At 40.9% G+C, this 23,646-nt stretch overlaps 1 protein-coding gene across 1 annotated transcript in view; it reads right to left on the bottom strand.

Annotated features, from left to right (window-relative positions):
- LOC306743838 (neural cell adhesion molecule L1-like) overlaps nt 1-22,193 on the bottom strand; it is a gene marked incomplete at its 3' end in the record, with an annotated part of 54,543 nt that extends 32,350 nt beyond the window's left edge. Inside the window, exon 1 of the mRNA XM_079226402.1 lies at nt 22,002-22,193. The remainder of the gene's footprint in view (nt 1-22,001) is intronic.
- Between the last annotated feature and the right edge of the window lie 1,453 nt (nt 22,194-23,646).

Here is a 23,646-nt window from a genome sequence, read left to right on the forward strand (position 1 = left end):
TTAGTTATAGTGAGAGTGAGAGTGACATGTTGACATGTTTCAGTAACACATGACATGTTGACATGTTTCAGTAACACATGACATGTTGACATGTTTCAGTAACACATGACATGTTGATATGTTTCAGTAACACATGACATGTTGATATGTTTCAGTAACACATGACACGTTTCAGTAACACATGACATGTTGATATGTTTCAGTAACACATGACATGTTTCAGTAACACATGACATGTTGACATGTTTCAGTAACACATGACACGTTTCAGTAACACATGACATGTTTCAGTAACACATGACATGTTGATATGTTTCAGTAACACATGACATGTTGATATGTTTCAGTAACACATGACACGTTTCAGTAACACATGACATGTTGCAGTAACACATGACATGTTGATATGTTTCAGAAACACATGACACGTTTCAGTAACACATGACATGTTGACATGTTTCAGTAACACATGACATGTTGATATGTTTCAGTAACACATGACATGTTGATGTGTTTCAGAAACACATGACACGTTTCAGTAACACATGACATGTTGATATGTTTCAGTAACACATGACACGTTTCAGTAACACATGACATGTTGATATGTTTCAGTAACACATGACACGTTTCAGTAACACATGACATGTTGACATGTTTCAGTAACACATGACACGTTGACATGTTTCAGTAACACATGACATGTTGACATGTTTCAGTAACACATGACATGTTGACATGTTTCAGTAACACATGACATGTTGACACGTTTCAGTAACACATGACATGTTGATATGTTTCAGTAACACATGACATGTTGACATGTTTCAGTAACACATGACATGTTGACATGTTTCAGTAACACATGACACGTTGATATGTTTCAGTAACACATGACATGTTGACATGTTTCAGTAACACATGACATGTTGATATGTTTCAGTAACACATGACACGTTTCAGTAACACATGACATGTTGATATGTTTCAGTAACACATGACACGTTTCAGTAACACATGACATGTTGATATGTTTCAGTAACACATGACACGTTTCAGTAACACATGACATGTTGATATGTTTCAGTAACACATGACACGTTTCAGTAACACATGACATGTTGACATGTTTCAGTAACACATGACATGTTGATATGTTTCAGTAACACATGACATGTTGACATGTTTCAGTAACACATGACATGTTGATATGTTTCAGTAACACATGACACGTTTCAGTAACACATGACATGTTGATATGTTTCAGTAACACATGACACGTTTCAGTAACACATGACATGTTGACATGTTTCAGTAACACATGACATGTTGATATGTTTCAGTAACACATGACACGTTTCAGTAACACATGACATGTTGACATGTTTCAGTAACACATGACATGTTGATATGTTTCAGTAACACATGACATGTTGACATGTTTCAGTAACACATGACATGTTGATATGTTTCAGTAACACATGACATGTTGACATGTTTCAGTAACACATGACATGTCATGCGAGCCCTCAGAAGTTCATTCAGCTGTTTCTGTGAACATAATCAATAAGTCGTCTCCATGTTACTTTATGATCGATCACATTTACGCTCTGTGAACGTGAAACAGGCTCCACCAAGTCCTCCCTATGAGGGGGGCAGCAGTGTGTGTGTGTGTGTGTGTGTGTGTGTGTGTGTGTGTGTGTGTGTGTGTGGGGGGAGGCAGGTGGACGGAGAGAGAACGCGACAGAGCGAGAAATTTATTCATTGATAGATTCCGATCTGGAAAATAAGAATTGGGAAGTGTGGATGGAGAGATTAAGCACAGGAAAAGAGGGCTTCCCCCTCAGTACACACACACACACACACACACACACACACACACACACACACACACACACACACACACACACACACACACACACACACCAAACTGGGAATATCTCCGTCTTCCCTCGTCTACATTTGTGTAGACGAGGGAAGACGGAGATATTCCCAGTTTGGCTGCGTGACCTAAATTCACCTAAATACATAATTCATTACACCTCACACACACACACACACACACACACACACACACACACACACACACACACACACACACACACACACACACACACACACACACACACACACACACACACACACACACAGAGGAAACTCATCTCCTTACTCTATCTCTAAGGCTGAGCCCTACAGAGGTGCTTCAGACACAAACTCAATTGATCATCAGACGATGTTGTGGTGAAGGAGTAAAGGACTAAATGAGTGAAGGAGTGAAGGAGTGAAGGAGTAAAGGACTAAATGAGTGAAGGAGTGAAGGAGTAAAGGACTAAATGAGTGAAGGAGTAAAGGAGTAAAGGACTAAATGAGTGAAGGAGTGAAGGAGTAAAGGACTAAATGAGTGAAGGAGTGAAGGAGTAAAGGACTAAATGAGTGAAGGAGTGAAGGAGTAAAGGACTAAATGAGTGAAGGAGTAAAGGAGTAAAGGACTAAATGAGTGAAGGAGTAAAGGAGTAAAGGACTAAATGAGTGAAGGAGTAAAGGAGTAAAGGACTAAATGAGTGAAGGAGTGAAGGAGTAAAGGACTAAATGAGTGAAGGAGTAAAGGACTAAATGAGTGAAGGAGTGAAGGAGTAAAGGAGTGAAGGAGTGAAGGAGTAAAGGAGTGAAGGACTAAATGAGTGAAGGAGTAAAGGAGTAAAGGACTAAATGAGTGAAGGAGTGAAGGAGTAAAGGAGTAAATGAGTGAAGGAGTAAAGGACTAAATGAGTGAAGGAGTGAAGGAGTAAAGGACTAAATGAGTGAAGGAGTAAAGGAGTAAAGGACTAAATGAGTGAAGGAGTGAAGGAGTAAAGGAGTGAAGGAGTGAAGGAGTGAAGGAGTAAAGGACTAAATGAGTGAAGGAGTAAAGGAGTAAAGGACTAAATGAGTGAAGGAGTAAAGGAGTAAAGGACTAAATGAGTGAAGGAGTGAAGGAGTAAAGGAGTGAAGGAGTGAAGGAGTAAAGGAGTGAAGGACTAAATGAGTGAAGGAGTAAAGGAGTAAAGGACTAAATGAGTGAAGGAGTGAAGGAGTAAAGGAGTAAATGAGTGAAGGAGTAAAGGACTAAATGAGTGAAGGAGTGAAGGAGTAAAGGACTAAATGAGTGAAGGAGTGAAGGAGTAAAGGACTAAATGAGTGAAGGAGTGAAGGAGTAAAGGACTAAATGAGTGAAGGAGTGAAGGAGTGAAGGAGTGAAGGAGTGAAGGAGTGAAGGAGTGAAGGAGTGAAGGATAGAAGGAGTGAAGGAGTGAAGGAGTAAAGGAGTAAAGGAGTGAAGGAGTGAAGGAGTAAAGGAGTAAAGGAGTGAAGGAGTGAAGGAGTAAAGGAGTAAAGGAGTGAAGGAGTGAAGGAGTGAAGGAGTGAAGGATAGAAGGAGTGAAGGAGTGAAGGAGTAAAGGAGTAAAGGAGTGAAGGAGTGAAGGAGTAAAGGAGTAAAGGAGTGAAGGAGTGAAGGAGTGAAGGAGTGAAGGATAGAAGGAGTAAAGGAGTGAAGGAGTGAAGGAGTAAAGGAGTGAAGGAGTGAAGGAGTGAAGGAGTGAAGGAGTGAAGGATAGAAGGAGTAAAGGAGTGAAGGAGTGAAGGAGTAAAGGAGTAAAGGAGTAAAGGAGTAAAGGAGTAAATGAATGAAGGAGTGAAGGAGTGAAGGAGTGAAGGATAGAAAGAGTAAAGGAGTGAAGGAGTGAAGGAGTAAAGGAGTAAAGGAGTGAAGGAGTAAAGGAGTAAAGGAGTAAAGGAGTAAATGAATGAAGGAGTGAAGGAGTGAAGGAGTGAAGGATAGAAAGAGTAAAGGAGTGAAGGAGTGAAGGAGTAAAGGAGTAAAGGAGTAAAGGAGTAAATGAATGAAGGAGTGAAGGAGTGAAGGAGTGAAGGATAGAAAGAGTAAAGGAGTGAAGGAGTGAAGGAGTAAAGGAGTGAAGGAGTGAAGGAGTAAAGGAGTGAAGGAGTGAAGGAGTGAAGGAGTTGATGATCTGGCCTCTGTAGCTCCATCATCCTGAGAGGAAACACATCGCTGTCCTTTAGCCTTCCAGACGGGACGGTGGTCGTTTTACCACGAGGCCTTTCACATTCAAATCTGTTCTTATTGGCGTGACATTGTTTATCCACCTCTGGGTCACCACACACACACACACACACACACACACACACACACACACACACACACACACACACACACACACACACACACACACACACACACACACACACACACACACGAGCCGGTCATTAGTGCCGCTGTGCTGCTGGGGATCTATTAGCTTTAGCCGAGGGCCGCCAGCTGGGAGCCGTGTGACACAGCGCTCAGGGAGACGCTCTGTCAGGAAGACGCTCTGTCAGGGAGACGCTCCTTCAGGAAGACGCTCCGTCAGGGAGACGCTCCTTCAGGAAGACGCTCTGTCAGGGAGACGCTCCTTCAGGAAGACGCTCTGTCAGGAAGACGTGCTGTCAGGGAGACGCTCCTTCAGGAAGACGCTCTGTCAGGAAGACGCTCTGTCAGGAAGACGCTCCTTCAGGAAGACGCTCCATCTGGAAGTCGCTCTGTCAGGGAGACGCTCCTTCAGGAAGACGCTCTGTCAGGAAGACGCTCTGTCAGGGAGACGCTCCTTCAGGAAGACGCTCCGTCAGGGAGACGCTCCTTCAGGAAGACGCTCTGTCAGGGAGACGCTCTGTCAGAAAGACGCTCTGTCAGGGAGACGCTCCTTCAGGAAGACGCTCTGTCAGGGAGACGCTCCTTCAGGAAGACGCTCTGTCAGGAAGACGCTCTGTCAGGAAGACGCTCCTTCAGGAAGACGCTCCATCTGGAAGACGCTCTGTCAGGGAGACGCTCTGTCAGGAAGACGCTCTGTCAGGAAGACGCTCTGTCAGGAAGACGCTCCTTTAGGAAGACGCTCCTTCAGGAAGACGCTCTGTCAGGAAGACGCTCTGTCAGGAAGACGCTCCTTCAGGAAGACGCTCTGTCAGGGAGATGCTCCCTCAGGAAGACGCTCTGTCAGGGAGACGCTCCTTCAGGAAGACGCTCTGTCAGGAAGACGCTCTGTCAGGGAGACGCTCCTTCAGGAAGACGCTCTGTCAGGAAGACGCTCCATCTGGAAGACGCTCTGTCAGGGAGACGCTCTGTCAGGGAGACGCTCTGTCAGGAAGACGCTCTGTCAGGGAGACGCTCCTTCAGGAAGACGCTCTGTCAGGAAGACGCTCTGTCAGAAAGACGCTCCTTCAGGAAGACGCTCTGTCAGGAAGACGCTCTGTCAGGAAGACGCTCTGTCAGGGAGACGCTCCTTCAGGAAGACGCTCTGTCAGGAAGACGCTCTGTCAGGAAGACGCTCTGTCAGGAAGACGCTCCATCTGGAAGACGCTCTGTCAGGGAGACGCTCTGTCAGGAAGACGCTCCGTCAGGAAGACGCTCCGTCAGGGAGACGCTCCTTCAGGAAGACGCTCCTTCAGGAAGACGCTCTGTCAGGAAGACGCTTTGTCAGGAAGACGCTCTGTCAGGAAGACGCTCTGTCAGGGAGACGCTCTGTCAGGAAGACGCTCTGTCAGGAAGACGCTCCGTCAGGGAGACGCTCCGTCAGGAAGACGCTCCGTCAGGGAGACGCTCCTTCAGGAAGACGCTCCTTCAGGAAGACGCTCCGTCAGGAAGACGCTCTGTCAGGAAGACGCTCCGTCAGGAAGACGCTCTGTCAGGAAGACGCTCCTTCAGGAAGACGCTCCGTCAGGAAGACGCTCCGTCAGGAAGACGCTCCATCTGGAAGACGCTCTGTCAGGGAGACGCTCTGTCAGGAAGACGCTCTGTCAGGAAGACGCTCCGTCAGGAAGACGCTCCGTCAGGGAGACGCTCCTTCAGGAAGACGCTCCTTCAGGAAGACGCTCTGTTAGGGAGACGCTCTGTCAGGAAGACGCTCCGTCAGGAAGACGCTCCGTCAGGGAGACGCTCCATCAGGGAGACGCTCCTTCAGGAAGACGCTCCTTCAGGAAGACGCTCTGTCAGGAAGACGCTCCGTCAGGAAGCAATCTGTCAGGAAGACGCTCTGTCAGGGAGACGCTCCATCAGGAAGACGCTCTGTCAGGAAGACGCTCCGTCAGCAAGACGCTCCTTCAGGAAGACGCTCCGTCAGGAAGACGCTCCGTCAGGAAGACGCTCCGTCAGGAAGACGCTCTGTCAGGAAGACACTCCTTCAGGGAGGCAGCGATTGATGCAGCTAATGAGGATTCAAGTGCGTTAGAGTCTTGAAACCTATGGGCAGGTTTTTAGACTTCCGTCGCCACGGAGCACAATACTGTACGGACCTTCAGTTAAACGCATCATTCATCCGTGTGATTTAACAGAACACTTCTCTGCAGGAGGAGAGCGAGTAAACGTTCGCTGTTAGCTGTGAGCTGTTAGCACAACGTTCATCTATTCACATTCACACAGAGTGGATTCAAACATGAAGTCGTCAACAGTATCAGCGATGAACTCTGAATATTGATGTGGAGCCTTAACAAAGCAAAGTGTCCCATCTGGTGGGTTGGCTGCCAATCAATACCTCGTCATACATCACGCGTGTGACGGACTCACAACGCCGTTCAGACTGCTGACGCACAAGAGCAGCGAGCAGCGCTCTGTGCGTCGGTCCAGAGAGGAAGGCTGGTCGTTATCGGGTGAGCTTGAACAGTTCCCATAATAAGCAGGAAGCCTGAAGGGTTGGAATGAGTGATGGTGGTGTGAATGAAAGGACATCGTGGTCTAAAGAAACCAGCGCTAATGGTGAGGAAGTAACCGGAAACCAACGGCGGTCTCCCGTGTTGTCGGTTCGCCATCAGTTTGATAACCACTCATGAGGCCGATATCTAACCCTCCAGCGGGTTCTGGGTCTACCTCTGGTCCTCTTACCAGGGGGCGACTCCTCTGGTTGTATAGAAGTATATGCTTCATGTGTTAAAGCTGCATTCTCTCTCCTGACCACCAGGGGGTGACTCCTCTGGTTGTATAGAAGTCTATGCTTCATGTGTTAAAGCTGCATTCTCTCTCCTGACCACCAGGGGGCGACTCCTCTGGTTGTATAGAAGTCTATGCTTCATGTGTTAAAGCTGCATTCTCTCTCCTGACCACCAGGGGGCGACTCCTCTGGTTGTATAGAAGTCTATGCTTCATGTGTTATCATGATCCTCCTCCTCCTCCTCCATAATAATAATAATAATAATAATAATAATAATAATAATGATAATAATAATAATAATAATAATAATAAGAAGAAGAAGAAGAAGAAGAAGAAGAAGAAGAAGAAGAAGAAGAAGAATAATAAGAATGAAATGATGAATGTAATAATGTCTCTTTCAGTGAAAGTCTTTCTGGAGGACGTTCTTTCTCCTTCATCCAGGTTACATCTCTCCCAGGTGGGAGATTATGTTTCCACTCGAGCCTCTCTCTCTCTCTCTCTCTCTCTCTCTCTCTCTCTTTATCTCTCTCTCTCTCTCTCTCTCTCTCTCTCTCTTTATCTCTCTCTCTCTCTCTCTCTCTCTCTCTCTCTCTCTCTCTCTCTTTATCTCCCTCCATCTCTCTATGTCTCTCTCTGTCCTCCCTCTCTCCTTCTCTCTCTCTCTCCCTCTCTCTGTCTCTCTCTGTCCTCTCTCTCTATGTCTCTCTCTTTCTCTCTCTCTATGTCTCTCTCTGTACCCTCTCTCTCCCTCTCTCTCTCTCTCAACTCTGAGAACAGGAAGGAAGGTTTGAATCAAAAGGAGATCTGATGCTTATCATATTATTTAATCAGTCGGTGAAGATGTCCATTCACATTGTGTGAGTCATTGTGTGTGTGATTGTGTGATTGTGTGAGTCTCTCTGAGTGCAGCCCCCCTCATCACCATGGTAACCCCCACAACGCAGCATCCTCCCCATCCCTCCGCGCTGCCCCTCCTCCTCTCCTCCCATCCCCCTTTCTGTCCCTCGCTTTCTCTCCGGTGCCACTCCCTGCATCTCCTCCACACACACACACACACACACACACACACACACACACACACACACACACACACACACACACACACACACACACACACATACACACACACAGAAGGAGCCAGATGGTCGTCATGGAGACGTTGTGTCGTCAGCAGGTATGAAGAGGAGAGACGGAAATAATAGCGTCTTTTTTTATTTAATATTAAATATAAATACATCATATTTCATCCTTATATTAAAAGTTGTATTATTGTCATGAATTCAAATTTGTACTTGATCATTTTCTTTTTTGTATACATATTTAAATAATAATGAATAATATAACTTGAAATAAAAACCTCCACCATCGTCTTAGCTCTCACGTGCACGTCTTACCTCTCACGTGCACGTCTTACCTCTCACGTGCACGTTACTGGCAGATTATAAATATTGATCAGCTTCACTACAGACGAGTCACGATTGTTTTCACTCAGTTATGGATTCATGAGCTGCTAATCAAACCGATACGCAGACTGGACGACGCCCATTGATCTTTTAAAGTTTGGTGATGAACCAATCAGCTGCTCGCCCATGAACCAATCAGCTGCCGGCCCATGAACCAATCAGCTGCCGGCCCATGAACCAATCAGCTGCCGGCCCATGAACCAATCAGCTGCCGGCCCATGAACCAATCAGCTGCCGGCCCATGAACCAATCAGCTGCCACCGGATACGTTGAGAGGAAAGTCGGCGACAGACATCTGGATTTACCTCCGCAACTTAAAACAACTTAAAACAACTTAAAATAACGTAAAATAACGTAAAACAAGTTAAAACTACGTATTGTAAGTCAAACCTTGACGCTTTTACTAATCTCAACGCAACTTTGTTTAGTTTAAGTTTATAACGTTAACGTGTTTAAAACTGCGTCCGTAATCTGGGAGAAAACACGTTTCCCTCAGATGTGTTTAGTCGTACGGGGACGATATTAATGTCAGATTTACCCACAAATATGCACATCTGGGTGGCGGCTTTGGTGTACTTCATGTTTTCTGCGTTTTGTAAGTTTATAACGTTTTTTTTTACGTTTCTTGTGTTTCTTGTTTCATGTTTCCTGTTTCTGTGTTTCTGTGTTTCTTGTTTCCTGTTTTTTGTGTTTCTGTGTTTCTGTGTTTCTTGTTTCCTGTTTCTTGTGTTTCTTGTGTTTCTGTGTTTCTTGTTTCCTGTTTCTTGTGTTTCTGTGTTTCTGTGTTTCTTGTTTCCTGTTTCTTGTGTTTCTGTGTTTCTGTGTTTCTTGTTTCCTGTTTCTTGTGTTTCTTGTTTCCTGTTTCTTGTGTTTCTTGTTTCCTGTTTCTTGTGTTTCTTGTGTTTCTGTGTTTCTTGTGTTTCTGTGTTTCTTGTTTCCTGTTTCTTGTGTTTCTTGTGTTTCTGTGTTTCTTGTTTCCTGTTTCTTGTGTTTCTTGTTTCCTGTTTCTTGTGTTTCTTGTGTTTCTGTGTTTCTTGTTTCCTGTTTCTTATGTTTCTTGTTTCCTGTTTCTTGTGTTTCTTGTTTCCTGTTTCTTGTGTTTCTTGTGTTTCTTATGTTTCTTGTTTCCTGTTTCTTGTGTTTCTTGTGTTTGTTGTTTCCTGTTTCTTGTGTTTCTTGTTTCCTGTTTCTTATGTTTCTTGTTTCCTGTTTCTTGTGTTTCTTGTTTCCTGTTTCTTGTGTTTCTTGTGTTTCTTATGTTTCTTGTTTCCTGTTTCTTATGTTTCTTGTTTCCTGTTTCTTGTGTTTCTTGTTTCCTGTTTCTTGTGTTTCTTGTGTTTCTTATGTTTCTTGTTTCCTGTTTCTTGTGTTTCTTGTGTTTGTTGTTTCCTGTTTCTTGTGTTTCTTGTGTTTCTGTGTTTCTTGTGTTTCTGTGTTTCTTGTTTCTTGTTTCCTGTTTCTTGTGTTTCTTGTTTCCTGTTTCTTGTGTTTCTTGTTTCTTGTTTCTTGTTTCTTGTTTCCTGTTTCTTGTGTTTCTTGTGTTTCTTGTGTTTCTTGTGTTTCTTGTGTTTCTTGTTTCCTGTTTCTTGTGTTTCTTGTGTTTCTGTGTTTCTTGTGTTTCTGTGTTTCTTGTTTCTTGTTTCCTGTTTCTTGTGTTTCTTGTTTCCTGTTTCTTGTGTTTCTTGTTTCTTGTTTCTTGTTTCTTGTTTCCTGTTTCTTGTGTTTCTTGTGTTTCTTGTGTTTCTTGTGTTTCTTGTGTTTCTTGTGTTTCTTGTTTCCTGTTTCTTGTGTTTCTGTGTTTCTTGTTTCTTGTTTCCTGTTTCCTGTTTCTTGTGTTTCTTGTGTTTCTTGTGTTTCTTGTTTCCTGTTTCTTGTGTTTCTGTGTTTCTTGTTTCTTGTTTCCTGTTTCCTGTTTCTTGTGTTTCTTGTTTCCTGTTTCTTGTGTTTCTTGTGTTTGTTGTTTCCTGTTTCTTGTGTTTCTTGTTTCCTATTTCTTGTGTTTCTTGTGTTTCTGTGTTTCTTGTGTTTCTTGTTTCATGTTTCCTGTTTCTGTGTTTCTGTGTTCCTTGTTTCCTGTTTTTTGTGTTTCTGTGTTTCTGTGTTTCTTGTTTCCTGTTTCTTGTGTTTCTGTGTTTCTGTGTTTCTTGTTTCCTGTTTCTTGTGTTTCTTGTGTTTCTGTGTTTCTGTGTTTCTTGTTTCCTGTTTCTTGTGTTTCTTGTGTTTCTGTGTTTCTTGTTTCCTGTTTCTTGTGTTTCTTGTGTTTCTTATGTTTTCCTGTTTCCTGTTTCTTGTGTTTCTTGTTTCCTGTTTCTTGTGTTTCTTGTTTCTTGTGTTTCTTGTTTCCTGTTTCTTGTGTTTCTTGTGTTTGTTGTTTCCTGTTTCTTGTGTTTCTTGTGTTTGTTGTTTCCTGTTTCTTGTGTTTCTTATGTTTCTTGTTTCCTGTTTCTTGTGTTTCTTGTTTCCTGTTTCTTGTGTTTCTTGTGTTTCTTGTGTTTCTTGTGTTTCTTGTGTTTCTTGTGTTTCTTGTTTCCTGTTTCTTGTGTTTCTTGTTTCCTGTTTCTTGTGTTTCTTGTGTTTCTCATGTTTCTTGTTCCCTGTTTCTTGTGTTTCTTGTTTCCTGTTTCTTGTGTTTCTTGTTTCCTGTTTCTTGTGTTTCTTGTTTCCTGTTTCTTGTGTTTCTTGTGTTTGTTGTTTCCTGTTTCTTGTGTTTCCTGTTTCTTGTGTTTCTTGTGTTTCTTGTTTCCTGTTTCTTGTGTTTCCTGTTTCTTGTGTTTGCTGTTTCCTGTTTCTTGTGTTTCTTGTGTTTGTTGTTTCCTGTTTCTTGTGTTTCCTGTTTCTTGTGTTTCTTGTGTTTGTTGTTTCCTGTTTCTTGTGTTTCCTGTTTCTTGTGTTTCTTGTGTTTCTTGTTTCCTGTTTCTTGTGTTTCCTGTTTCTTGTGTTTCTTGTGTTTCTTGTTTCCTGTTTCTTGTGTTTTCTGTTTCTTGTGTTTGTTGTTTCCTGTTTCTTGTTTCTTGTGTTTCTTGTGTTTCTTGTTTCCTGTTTCTTGTGTTTCTTGTGTTTGTTGTTTCCTGTTTCTTGTGTTTCCTGTTTCTTGTGTTTCTTGCTTCCTGTTTCTTGTGTTTCTTGTGTTTGTTGTTTCCTGTTTCTTGTGTTTCCTGTTTCTTGTGTTTGTTGTTTCCTGTTTCTTGTTTCTTGTGTTTCTTGTGTTTCTTGTTTCTTGTGTTTCTTGCTTCCTGTTTCTTGTTTCTTGTGTTTCTTGTGTTTCTTGTTTCCTGTTTCTTGTGTTTCTTGTGTTTGTTGTTTCCTGTTTCTTGTGTTTCCTGTTTCTTGTGTTTCTTGTGTTTCTTGTTTCCTGTTTCTTGTGTTTCCTGTTTCTTGTGTTTGTTGTTTCCTGTTTCTTGTGTTTCTTGTGTTTGTTGTTTCCTGTTTCTTGTGTTTCCTGTTTCTTGTGTTTGTTGTTTCCTGTTTCTTGTGTTTGTTGTGTTTGTTGTTTCCTGTTTCTTGTGTTTCCTGTTTCTTGTGTTTGTTGCTTCCTGTTTCTTGTGTATCTTGTGTTTCTTGTTTCCTGTTTCTTGTGTTTCCTGTTTCTTGTGTTTGTTGTTTCCTGTTTCTTGTTTCTTGTGTTTCTTGTGTTTCTTGTTTCCTGTTTCTTGTGTTTCTTGCTTCCTGTTTCTTGTGTTTCTTGTGTTTCTTGTGTTTGTTGTTTCCTGTTTCTTGTGTTTCCTGTTTCTTGTGTTTCTTGTGTTTCTTGTTTCCTGTTTCTTGTGTTTCCTGTTTCTTGTGTTTGTTGTTTCCTGTTTGCTGTTTCTTGTGTTTCTTGTGTTTCTTGCTTCCTGTTTCTTGTGTTTCTTGTTTCCTGTTTCTTGTGTTTCTTGTTTCCTGTTTCTTGTTTCCTGTTTCTTGTGTTTCTTGCTTCCTGTTTCTTGTGTTTCTTGTTTCCTGTTTCTTGTGTTTCTTGTGTTTCTTGTTTCCTGTTTCTTGTGTTTCCTGTTTCTTGTGTTTGTTGTTTCCTGTTTCTTGTTTCTTGTGTTTCTTGTGTTTCTTGTTTCCTGTTTCTTGTGTTTCTTGCTTCCTGTTTCTTGTGTTTCTTGTGTTTCTTGTTTCCTGTTTCTTGTGTTTCTTGCTTCCTGTTTCTTGTGTTTCTTGTTTCCTGTTTCTTGTGTTTCTTGTGTTTCTTGTGTTTCTTGTTTCCTGTTTCTTGTGTTTCTTGTTTCCTGTTTCTTGTGTTTCTTGCTTCCTGTTTCTTGTGTTTCTTGTTTCCTGTTTCTTGTGTTTCTTGTGTTTCTTGTGTTTGTTGCTTCCTGTTTGTTGTGTTTCTTGTTTCCTGTTTCTTGTGTTTCTTGTGTTTGTTGTTTCCTGTTTCTTGTGTTTGTTGTTTCTTGCTTCCTGTTTCTTGTGTTTCTTGTGTTTCTTGTTTCCTGTTTCATGTGTTTCTTGCTTCATGTTTCTTGTGTTTCTTGCTTCCTGTTTCTTGTGTTTCTTGTTTCTTGTTTCCTGTTTCTTGTGTTTGTTGTTTCCTGTTTCTTGTGTTTGTTGTGTTTGTTGTGTTTCTTGTGTTTGTTGTTTCCTGTTTCTTGTGATCCTGTTTCTTGTGTTTCCTGTTTCTTGTGTTTGTTGTTTCCTGTTTGTTGTTTCTTGTGTTTCCTGTTTCTTGTGTTTGTTGTTTCCTGTTTGTTGTTTCTTGTGTTTCTTGTGTTTCCTGTTTCTTGTGTTTCTTGTGTTTCTTGTTTCCTGTTTCTTGTGTTTCCTGTTTCTTGTGTTTGTTGTTTCCTGTTTCTTGTTTCTTGTGTTTCTTGTGTTTCTTGTTTCCTGTTTCTTGTGTTTCTTGCTTCCTGTTTCTTGTGTTTCTTGTTTCCTGTTTCTTGTGTTTCTTGTGTTTCTTGTGTTTGTTGTTTCCTGTTTGTTGTGTTTATTGTTTCCTGTTTCTTGTGTTTCTTGCTTCCTGTTTCTTGTGTTTCTTGTTTCCTGTTTCTTGTGTTTCTTGTGTTTCTTGTGTTTGTTGCTTCCTGTTTGTTGTGTTTCTTGTTTCCTGTTTCTTGTGTTTCTTGTGTTTGTTGTTTCCTGTTTCTTGTGTTTCTTGTGTTTCTTGTTTCCTGTTTCATGTGTTTCTTGCTTCCTGTTTCTTGTGTTTCTTGTTTCTTGTTTCCTGTTTCTTGTGTTTGTTGTTTCCTGTTTCTTGTGTTTGTTGTGTTTGTTGTGTTTGTTGTGTTTGTTGTTTCCTGTTTCTTGTGTTTCCTGTTTCTTGTGTTTCCTGTTTCTTGTGTTTGTTGTTTCCTGTTTGTTGTTTCTTGTGTTTCTTGTTTCCTGTTTCTTGTGTTTGTTGTTTCCTGTTTGTTGTTTCTTGTGTTTCTTGTTTCCTGTTTCTTGTGTTTCTTGCTTCCTGTTTCTTGTGTTTCTTGTTTCCTGTTTCTTGTGTTTCTTGTGTTTCTTGTGTTTGTTGTTTCCTGTTTCTTGTGTTTCTTGTTTCCTGTTTCTTGTGTTTCTTGCTTCCTGTTTCTTGTGTTTGTTGTTTCCTGTTTCTTGTGTTTCTTGTGTTTCTTGTGTTTGTTGCTTCCTGTTTGTTGTGTTTGTTGTTTCCTGTTTCTTGTGTTTCTTGTGTTTGTTGTTTCCTGTTTCTTGTGTTTGTTGTTTCTTGCTTCCTGTTTCTTGTGTTTCTTGTGTTTCTTGTTTCCTGTTTCATGTGTTTCTTGCTTCCTGTTTCTTGTGTTTCTTGCTTCCTGTTTCTTGTGTTTCTTGTTTCTTGTTTCCTGTTTCTTGTGTTTGTTGTTTCCTGTTTGTTGTTTCTTGTGTTTCCTGTTTCTTGTGTTTGTTGTTTCCTGTTTGTTGTTTCTTGTGTTTCCTGTTTCTTGTGTTTCTTGTGTTTCTTGTTTCCTGTTTCTTGTGTTTCCTGTTTCTTGTGTTTGTTGTTTCCTGTTTGTTGTTTCTTGTGTTTCTTGTGCTTCTTGTTTCCTGTTTCTTGTGTTTCTTGCTTCCTGTTTCTTGTGTTTCTTGTTTCCTGTTTCTTGTGTTTCTTGTGTTTCTTGTGTTTGTTGTTTCCTGTTTGTTGTGTTTCTTGTTTCCTGTTTCTTGTGTTTCTTGCTTCCTGTTTCTTGTGTTTCTTGTTTCCTGTTTCTTGTGTTTCTTGTGTTTCTTGTGTTTGTTGCTTCCTGTTTGTTGTGTTTCTTGTTTCCTGTTTCTTGTGTTTCTTGTGTTTGTTGTTTCCTGTTTCTTGTGTTTCTTGTGTTTCTTGTTTCCTGTTTCATGTGTTTCTTGCTTCCTGTTTCTTGTGTTTCTTGTTTCTTGTTTCCTGTTTCTTGTGTTTGTTGTTTCCTGTTTCTTGTGTTTGTTGTGTTTGTTGTGTTTGTTGTGTTTGTTGTTTCCTGTTTCTTGTGTTTCCTGTTTCTTGTGTTTGTTGTTTCCTGTTTGTTGTTTCTTGTGTTTCTTGTGTTTCTTGTTTCCTGTTTCTTGCTTCCTGTTTCTTGTGTTTCTTGTTTCTTGTTTCCTGTTCCTTGTGTTTCTTGTTTCCTGTTTCTTGTGTTTCTTGCTTCCTGTTTCTTGTGTTTCTTGTTTCCTGTTTCTTGTGTTTCTTGTGTTTCTTGTGTTTGTTGCTTCCTGTTTGTTGTGTTTCTTGTTTCCTGTTTCTTGTGTTTCTTGTGTTTGTTGTTTCCTGTTTCTTGTGTTTGTTGTTTCTTGCTTCCTGTTTCTTGTGTTTCTTGTGTTTCTTGTTTCCTGTTTCATGTGTTTCTTGCTTCATGTTTCTTGTGTTTCTTGCTTCCTGTTTCTTGTGTTTCTTGTTTCTTGTTTCCTGTTTCTTGTGTTTGTTGTTTCCTGTTTCTTGTGTTTGTTGTGTTTGTTGTGTTTCTTGTGTTTGTTGTTTCCTGTTTCTTGTGATCCTGTTTCTTGTGTTTCCTGTTTCTTGTGTTTGTTGTTTCCTGTTTGTTGTTTCTTGTGTTTCCTGTTTCTTGTGTTTGTTGTTTCCTGTTTGTTGTTTCTTGTGTTTCTTGTGTTTCCTGTTTCTTGTGTTTCTTGTGTTTCTTGTTTCCTGTTTCTTGTGTTTCCTGTTTCTTGTGTTTGTTGTTTCCTGTTTCTTGTTTCTTGTGTTTCTTGTGTTTCTTGTTTCCTGTTTCTTGTGTTTCTTGCTTCCTGTTTCTTGTGTTTCTTGTTTCCTGTTTCTTGTGTTTCTTGTGTTTCTTGTGTTTGTTGTTTCCTGTTTGTTGTGTTTATTGTTTCCTGTTTCTTGTGTTTCTTGCTTCCTGTTTCTTGTGTTTCTTGTTTCCTGTTTCTTGTGTTTCTTGTGTTTCTTGTGTTTGTTGCTTCCTGTTTGTTGTGTTTCTTGTTTCCTGTTTCTTGTGTTTCTTGTGTTTGTTGTTTCCTGTTTCTTGTGTTTCTTGTGTTTCTTGTTTCCTGTTTCATGTGTTTCTTGCTTCCTGTTTCTTGTGTTTCTTGTTTCTTGTTTCCTGTTTCTTGTGTTTGTTGTTTCCTGTTTCTTGTGTTTGTTGTGTTTGTTGTGTTTGTTGTGTTTGTTGTTTCCTGTTTCTTGTGTTTCCTGTTTCTTGTGTTTCCTGTTTCTTGTGTTTGTTGTTTCCTGTTTGTTGTTTCTTGTGTTTCTTGTTTCCTGTTTCTTGTGTTTGTTGTTTCCTGTTTGTTGTTTCTTGTGTTTCTTGTTTCCTGTTTCTTGTGTTTCTTGCTTCCTGTTTCTTGTGTTTCTTGTTTCCTGTTTCTTGTGTTTCTTGTGTTTCTTGTGTTTGTTGTTTCCTGTTTCTTGTGTTTCTTGTTTCCTGTTTCTTGTGTTTCTTGCTTCCTGTTTCTTGTGTTTGTTGTTTCCTGTTTCTTGTGTTTCTTGTGTTTCTTGTGTTTGTTGCTTCCTGTTTGTTGTGTTTGTTGTTTCCTGTTTCTTGTGTTTCTTGTGTTTGTTGTTTCCTGTTTCTTGTGTTTGTTGTTTCTTGCTTCCTGTTTCTTGTGTTTCTTGTGTTTCTTGTTTCCTGTTTCATGTGTTTCTTGCTTCCTGTTTCTTGTGTTTCTTGCTTCCTGTTTCTTGTGTTTCTTGTTTCTTGTTTCCTGTTTCTTGTGTTTGTTGTTTCCTGTTTCTTGTGTTTGTTGTGTTTGTTGTGTTTCTTGTGTTTGTTGTTTCCTGTTTCTTGTGATCCTGTTTCTTGTGTTTCCTGTTTCTTGTGTTTGTTGTTTCCTGTTTGTTGTTTCTTGTGTTTCCTGTTTCTTGTGTTTGTTGTTTCCTGTTTGTTGTTTCTTGTGTTTCCTGTTTCTTGTGTTTCTTGTGTTTCTTGTTTCCTGTTTCTTGTGTTTCCTGTTTCTTGTGTTTGTTGTTTCCTGTTTGTTGTTTCTTGTGTTTCTTGTGCTTCTTGTTTCCTGTTTCTTGTGTTTCTTGCTTCCTGTTTCTTGTGTTTCTTGTTTCCTGTTTCTTGTGTTTCTTGTGTTTCTTGTGTTTGTTGTTTCCTGTTTGTTGTGTTTCTTGTTTCCTGTTTCTTGTGTTTCTTGCTTCCTGTTTCTTGTGTTTCTTGTTTCCTGTTTCTTGTGTTTCTTGTGTTTCTTGTGTTTGTTGCTTCCTGTTTGTTGTGTTTCTTGTTTCCTGTTTCTTGTGTTTCTTGTGTTTGTTGTTTCCTGTTTCTTGTGTTTCTTGTGTTTCTTGTTTCCTGTTTCATGTGTTTCTTGCTTCCTGTTTCTTGTGTTTCTTGTTTCTTGTTTCCTGTTTCTTGTGTTTGTTGTTTCCTGTTTCTTGTGTTTGTTGTGTTTGTTGTGTTTGTTGTGTTTGTTGTTTCCTGTTTCTTGTGTTTCCTGTTTCTTGTGTTTGTTGTTTCCTGTTTGTTGTTTCTTGTGTTTCTTGTGTTTCTTGTTTCCTGTTTCTTGCTTCCTGTTTCTTGTGTTTCTTGTTTCTTGTTTCCTGTTCCTTGTGTTTCTTGCTTCCTGTTTCTTGTGTTTCTTGTTTCCTGTTTCTTGTTTCTTGTTTCCTGTTTCTTGTGTTTCTTGTTTCCTGTTTCTTGTGTTTCTTGTTTCCTGTTTCTTGTGTTTCTTGTTTCCTGTTTCTTGTGTTTCTTGTGTTTCTTGTTTCCTGTTTCTTGTGTTTCTTGTTTCCTGTTTCTTGTGTTTCTTGTTTCCTGTTTCTTGTGTTTCCTGTTTCTTGTGTTTGTTGTTTCCTGTTTCTTGTTTCTTGTGTTTCTTGTGTTTCTTGTTTCCTGTTTCTTGTGTTTCTTGCTTCCTGTTTCTTGTGTTTCTTGTGTTTCTTGTTTCCTGTTTCTTGTGTTTCTTGTTTCCTGTTTCTTGTGTTTCTTGTTTCTTGTTTCTTGTTTCCTGTTTCTTGTGTGTCTTGTGTTTGTTGTTTCCTGTTTCTTGTGTTTGTTGTTTCTTGCTTCCTGTTTCTTGTGTTTCTTGTTTCCTGTTTCATGTGTTTCTTGCTTCCTGTTTGTTGTGTTTCTTGCTTCCTGTTTCTTGTGTTTCTTGTGTTTGTTGTTTCCTGTTTCTTGTGTTTGTTGTGTTTGTTGTGTTTGTTGTGTTTGTTGTTTCCTGTTTCTTGTGTTTCCTGTTTCTTGTGTTTGTTGTTTCCTGTTTCTTGTTTCTTGTGTTTCTTGTGTTTGTTGTTTCCTGTTTCTTCCTTCCTGTTTCTAGTGTTTCTTGTGTTTGTTGTTTCCTGTTTGTTGTGTTTCCTGTTTGTTGTGTTTCCTGTTTCTTGTGTTTCTTGTTTCCTGTTTCTTGTTTCTTGTGTTTCTTGTTTCCTGTTTCTTGTTTCCTGTTTCTTGTGTTTCTTGCTTCCTGTTTCTTGTGTTTCTTGCTTCCTGTTTCTTGTGTTTCTTGTGTTTGTTGTTTCCTGTTTCTTGCTTCCTGTTTCTAGTGTTTCTTGTGTTTCTTGTGTTTGTTGTTTCCTGTTTCTTGTGTTTCCTGTTTCTTTTGTTTCCTGTTTCTTGTGTTTGTTGTTTCCTGTTTCTTGTTTCTTGTGTTTCTTGTGTTTCTTGTTTCCTGTTTCTTGCTTCCTGTTTCTTGTGTTTCTTGTTTCTTGTTTCCTGTTTCTTGTGTTTCTTGCTTCCTGTTTCTTGTGTTTCTTGTTTTCCTGTTTCTTGTTTCTTGTTTCCTGTTTCTTGTGTTTCTTGCTTCCTGTTTCTTGTGTTTCTTGTGTTTCTTGTGTTTTTTGTGTTTCTTGCTTCCTGTTTCTTGTGTTTCCTCGTTTCTAGTTTCCTCTTTCTTGCTTCCTGTTTCTAGTGTTTCTTGTGTTTCCTGTTTCTTGTGTTTGTTGTTTCCTGTTTCTTGTGTTTCTTGTGTTTCTTGTTTCCTGTTTCTTGCTTCCTGTTTCTTGTGTTTCTTGTTTCCTGTTTCTTGTGTTTCTTGCTTCCTGTTTCTTGTGTTTCTTGTTTCCTGTTTCTTGCTTCCTGTTTCTTGTGTTTCTTGCTTCCTGTTTCTTGTGTTTCTTGCTTCCTGTTTCTTGTGTTTCTTGTGTTTCTTGTTTCCTGTTTCTAGTGTCTTTCCCGTGGCTCTTGTGCATCACGGGGTCTTGTGTCGTTTCTATGACGATATTGTTGGTCATATATGTCGGCTGATGAAAGCGTCCTCTGTGTTCGTGGTCGACCTCATGAACTACGGTTCATCCACACACAAGTCACATATTTGCAGAAGGAAGTGTGTGTGTGTGTGTGTGTTTGTGTGTGTGTGTGTGTGTGTGTGTGTGTGTGTGTGTGTGTGTGTGTGTGTGTGTGTGTGTGTGTGTGTGCTCACTGTACACGTTGAAGCCACTGAAGTTAGATTAGCTTTTCTGAGGGGATTAAAACCCACAAACACAGAGGGGCTGTTAAAACCCTCCAACAGTCTCTAATCCCAGCTAATGGCCCTACACACACACACGCACACACACACACACACACACACACACACACACACACACACACACACAAACACACGCGAAGAGAAGAAATGAGGACATGAGGAAGAGGAGCTGAGAGGAAAACAAGAAGAAGAAGAAAGAGAGTAAAGGGCATTCCTCTCATTGCTCAACACAAAGGCTTCGTTCTGTAGAGAGATGTAAAAAACAAGGGAAGTAAAAGTTCCAAAAAGAGAGGAGGGATGGGTCAGAGGGGAGGGAGGCATGGGTGTGAGAGAGAGAGAGAGAGAGAGAGAGAGAGAGACTGAGAGAGCGAGAGAGACAGATGAGAAAAAGCATAATGAGGATTTACAGAGGAAGCCAGACAGGAAGTGAAAGATAGCAAAAGTCAGAGTATTGTCATTGTGAGGGCTCGGCCTCCTCTGACCCGTCGCCCAGATCCCAGCACCCAGAACACGCTACGGCTACGGCACCATAAGGCACCACTACGGTACGCTACGGTACACTAAGGCACCACTACGGTACGCTACGGTACACTAAGGCACCACTACGGTACACTACGGTACGCTACGGTACACTAAGGCACCACTACGGTACACTACGGTACACTAAGGCACCACTACGGTACGCTATGGTACGCTAAGGCACCACTACGGTACGCTACGGTACGCTACGGTACACTAAGGCACCACTACGGTACGCTACGGCTACAGCACCATAAGGCACCACTACGGTACGCTATGGTACGCTACGGTGCGCTACGGTACTCAACGGTACGCTACGGTACACTAAGGCACCACTACGGTACACTACGGTACGCTACGGTACTCAATGGTACGCTACGGTACACTAAGGCACCACTACGGTACACTACGGTACGCTACGGCACCACTACGGTACGCTACGGTACGCTACGGTACTCAATGGTACGCTACGGTACACTAAGGCACCACTACGGTACGCTACGGTACACTAAGGCACCACTACAGTACGCTACGGTACGCTAAGGCACCACTACGGTACACTACGGTACGCTACGGTACGCTAAGGCACCACTACGGTACACTACGGTACGCTACGGTACACTAAGGCACCACTACGGTACGCTACGGTACGCTACGGTACACTAAGGCACCACTACGGTACGCTACGGTACGCTATGGTACACTAAGGCACCACTACGGTACGCTACGGTACGCTACGTACGCTACAGCACCACTACGGTACGCTACGGTACGCTACGGCACCACTACGGTACGCTACGGTACACTAAGGCACCACTACGGTACGCTATGGTACATTTCGGTACGCTGTGGTACATTACGGTACGCTGTGGTACCTTACGGTACGCTACGGCACCACTTCGGTACGCTACGGTACACTAAGGCACCACTACGGTACGCTACGGTACGCTACGGTACCGCTATGGTACGCTACGGTACCACTTCGGTACGCTACGGCACCACTACGGTTCGCTACGGTACGCTACGGCACCACTTCGGTACGCTACGGCACCACTACGGTACGCTACGGTACGCTACGGCACCACTCTGGCTCCCTTGCTGTACATGTCTAAATGAAGTGGATTGTTTAATCATAAATACTCTGAACGCCTGAAGGCACTAGGACTGTACTTTAGCCTTCACTTCTCTTTTATTTACGTTTCCACGTCAACCTTCTCAGCCTCGTCTCCCCGGAAACTAAAACATAACTTCAGTAGTTTTGTTAGGTATTTTAAATCTGGGAGGTAAATAGTGAGTTTGTGACTCATAATTGTTTCAATGAGTTTGAGCACCGAGTGTCTCAGTCTGGAGGTTGTGGAGCAGAACAGATCACCAGATGGTTTCAGTAAACCGGACTAATGCCAAGTATGAGGAGGAGGAGGAGGAGGGAAGACAAAACATTGGCAAATTTGTGCCATTCGCGCCTAACTTTCCCTCCTCCTTCTCCTCCTCTTTCTCCTCCTCCTCTTCCTCCTCCTCCTTTCCTCCTCTTCCTCCTCTTCCTCCTCTTCCTCGCCCACAGAGCAAACAGAAGGAGTTGGATGCGTAGTGACGTTGCTACGAGTGAAGAAGAGGAATTCAGAGTCAACAGAAACCTGAGAAGTGAAGTGAATCCTCTTCGTCTCCACTCGAGTATTGATTCTACATTGATATACTATATTTATTATTATATATATTGATTATCAGCTTTTTTCTTTAGAGTAGAAATGCCAAAATGAGCTGCTTCCAAGTTATGATTGTTTTTGTCAAATGTAATAGACATTTGACAGGAGACGCACCTTTACATCATCCATGCATTTATTCATTTTGCAGTTTTTTGAAGATTAAGAAAGAAAGAAAGAAAGAAATGAAGAAAGAAAGAAAGAAAGAAAGAAAGAAATGAAGAAAGAAAGAAAGAAAGAAAGAAAGAAAGAAAGAAATGAAGAAAGAAAGAAAGACAGAAAGACAGACAGACCCGCCTGACTCTCGGCCGCCCTGAGAGTTTCAGCAGCAGAGGAAGTGAGTGATGAAGCGGTCGTGAATACGACGCCTGTGTGTAATAGTGTGTGTAATAATGTGTGTAATAGTGTGTGTAATAATAATGTGAATAACTTTCATTCAATATGAATAAAAACAAGCTTCTGCAGATGAATTATGACATATATGAAAATAAAATGATTCAGCAACACGGAGGCTGTCAGAGCAACACACTGCCATGACATTATGTAACACACACACACACACACACACACACACACACACACACACACACAGCATGGGGATGCCATTGTTTTCCTCCTACCTCTGCAGGTGTGGCGTGTCTCCCCTTCGTTGCTCTGCTTTTTTTATCTGCTCCCTTCTTCTTCTTCTTCTTCTTCTTCTTCTTCTTCTTCTTCTTCTTCTTCTTCTTCTTCTTCTGCTTCTTCTTCTGCTTCTTCTTCTGTGTCTTTATTGTGTCTCCTGTCTGCAGAGTCGTGCCTCCTCTCGGTTCTTTACTTCCTCTGATGCTGCAGTAGTCCATGAACACGCCCTTCTGCCTCTCCTCCAGCTCCTCCTGCTGCTCTGTGATTGGCTGCCTCACAGCGATGACATCAGCCACCCCCCCCTCTTTTTTTCTCTCTCTCTCTCTCTCTCTCTCTCTCTCTCTCCCTTGCTCTTTCTCTCTCTCTGTATTCCCTTGGTACTTCCTGCCCCGCCCTTATTCTTTACCTCCATCTCTTCTCTGCTCTGGTCCATTATCCTGTAACGATGAATAAACTAGTTAAGTAACAACAACACAATGTTGGACTTCAAAAATAAAATGTATTCTTTCAGTTTGTATGTTAATGCATTATTTATTAAGAAAAGAAAATAAACCCTTTTTAAATGCAATATAAATCTGAAAGAGCTTTTTTGCTTAAAATGAATATTAAATCTAACTTTTATTCAAGGCTAGTCGTTCAAAGCAAATCATTGATCAATCAAAACCCAGATCGTGACCATAAGTAATGGACGTAATCATCGTGACGTCACCCGTCAGTCTGTGGATGTTTTGAAGCCTCGAGTTCGTCAATTTCTCCATCGCCATCTTGGATTATAACCGCCGCAAAGTTGTGTTTTTTTGCAACCGGTGAACAGGAAGTGACCATATATGGACTGAGGAGGAGTGCTGTAGAGACCTGTCAATCACTTTGTAGCCCCGCCCTAAAGCAAACCCTGCTAGACTTCTTTACAACCAGAGGAGTCGCCCCCTGGTGGTCAGTAGAGAGAATGTAGCTTTAACACATAGATAGATAGATAGATAGAAAGATAGATAGAAAGATAGATAGATAGATAGATAGATAGATAGATAGATAGATAGATAGATAGATAGATAGATAGATAGATAGAAAGATAGATAGAAAGATAGATAGATAGAAAGATAGATAGAAAGATAGATAGATAGATAGATAGATAGATAGATAGATAGATAGATAGATAGATAGATACTTTATTAATCCCCAAGGGGAAATTTGTTGTCGTAGTAGCGCCGTACAACTTGAAGATACAAATGAACAAACAAGATAAAAGATAAAATATATAAAGAAGCAAAAGGGATGAAAGATATATACAATAAAATAAAATAAAATAAAAATAAAGTAAAATATAAACGTATATATATATATATATATATATATATATATATATATATATATATATACGTTTATATATCTATATATATATTTATATATATATATATATCTATATATATATATATATATATATATATATATATATATATAGATATATATATATATATAAATATACACAGAAGAATAGAATACAACTAACTGGAATGAAATATATTTACAGCCACAGAGTGTATTCATTAATTAAGCAAATTAAATGTAAACAATAGAGAGTGCAAAATGCAAAGTATGTATGTGAACTGTAATAGCATACACGTGTACAGTGATGAATTAATCCAC

Source organism: Taurulus bubalis (assembly GCF_910589615.1).
Source record: "Taurulus bubalis genome assembly, chromosome: 11".
NCBI classification, from domain to species: Eukaryota; Metazoa; Chordata; class Actinopteri; order Perciformes; family Cottidae; genus Taurulus; species Taurulus bubalis.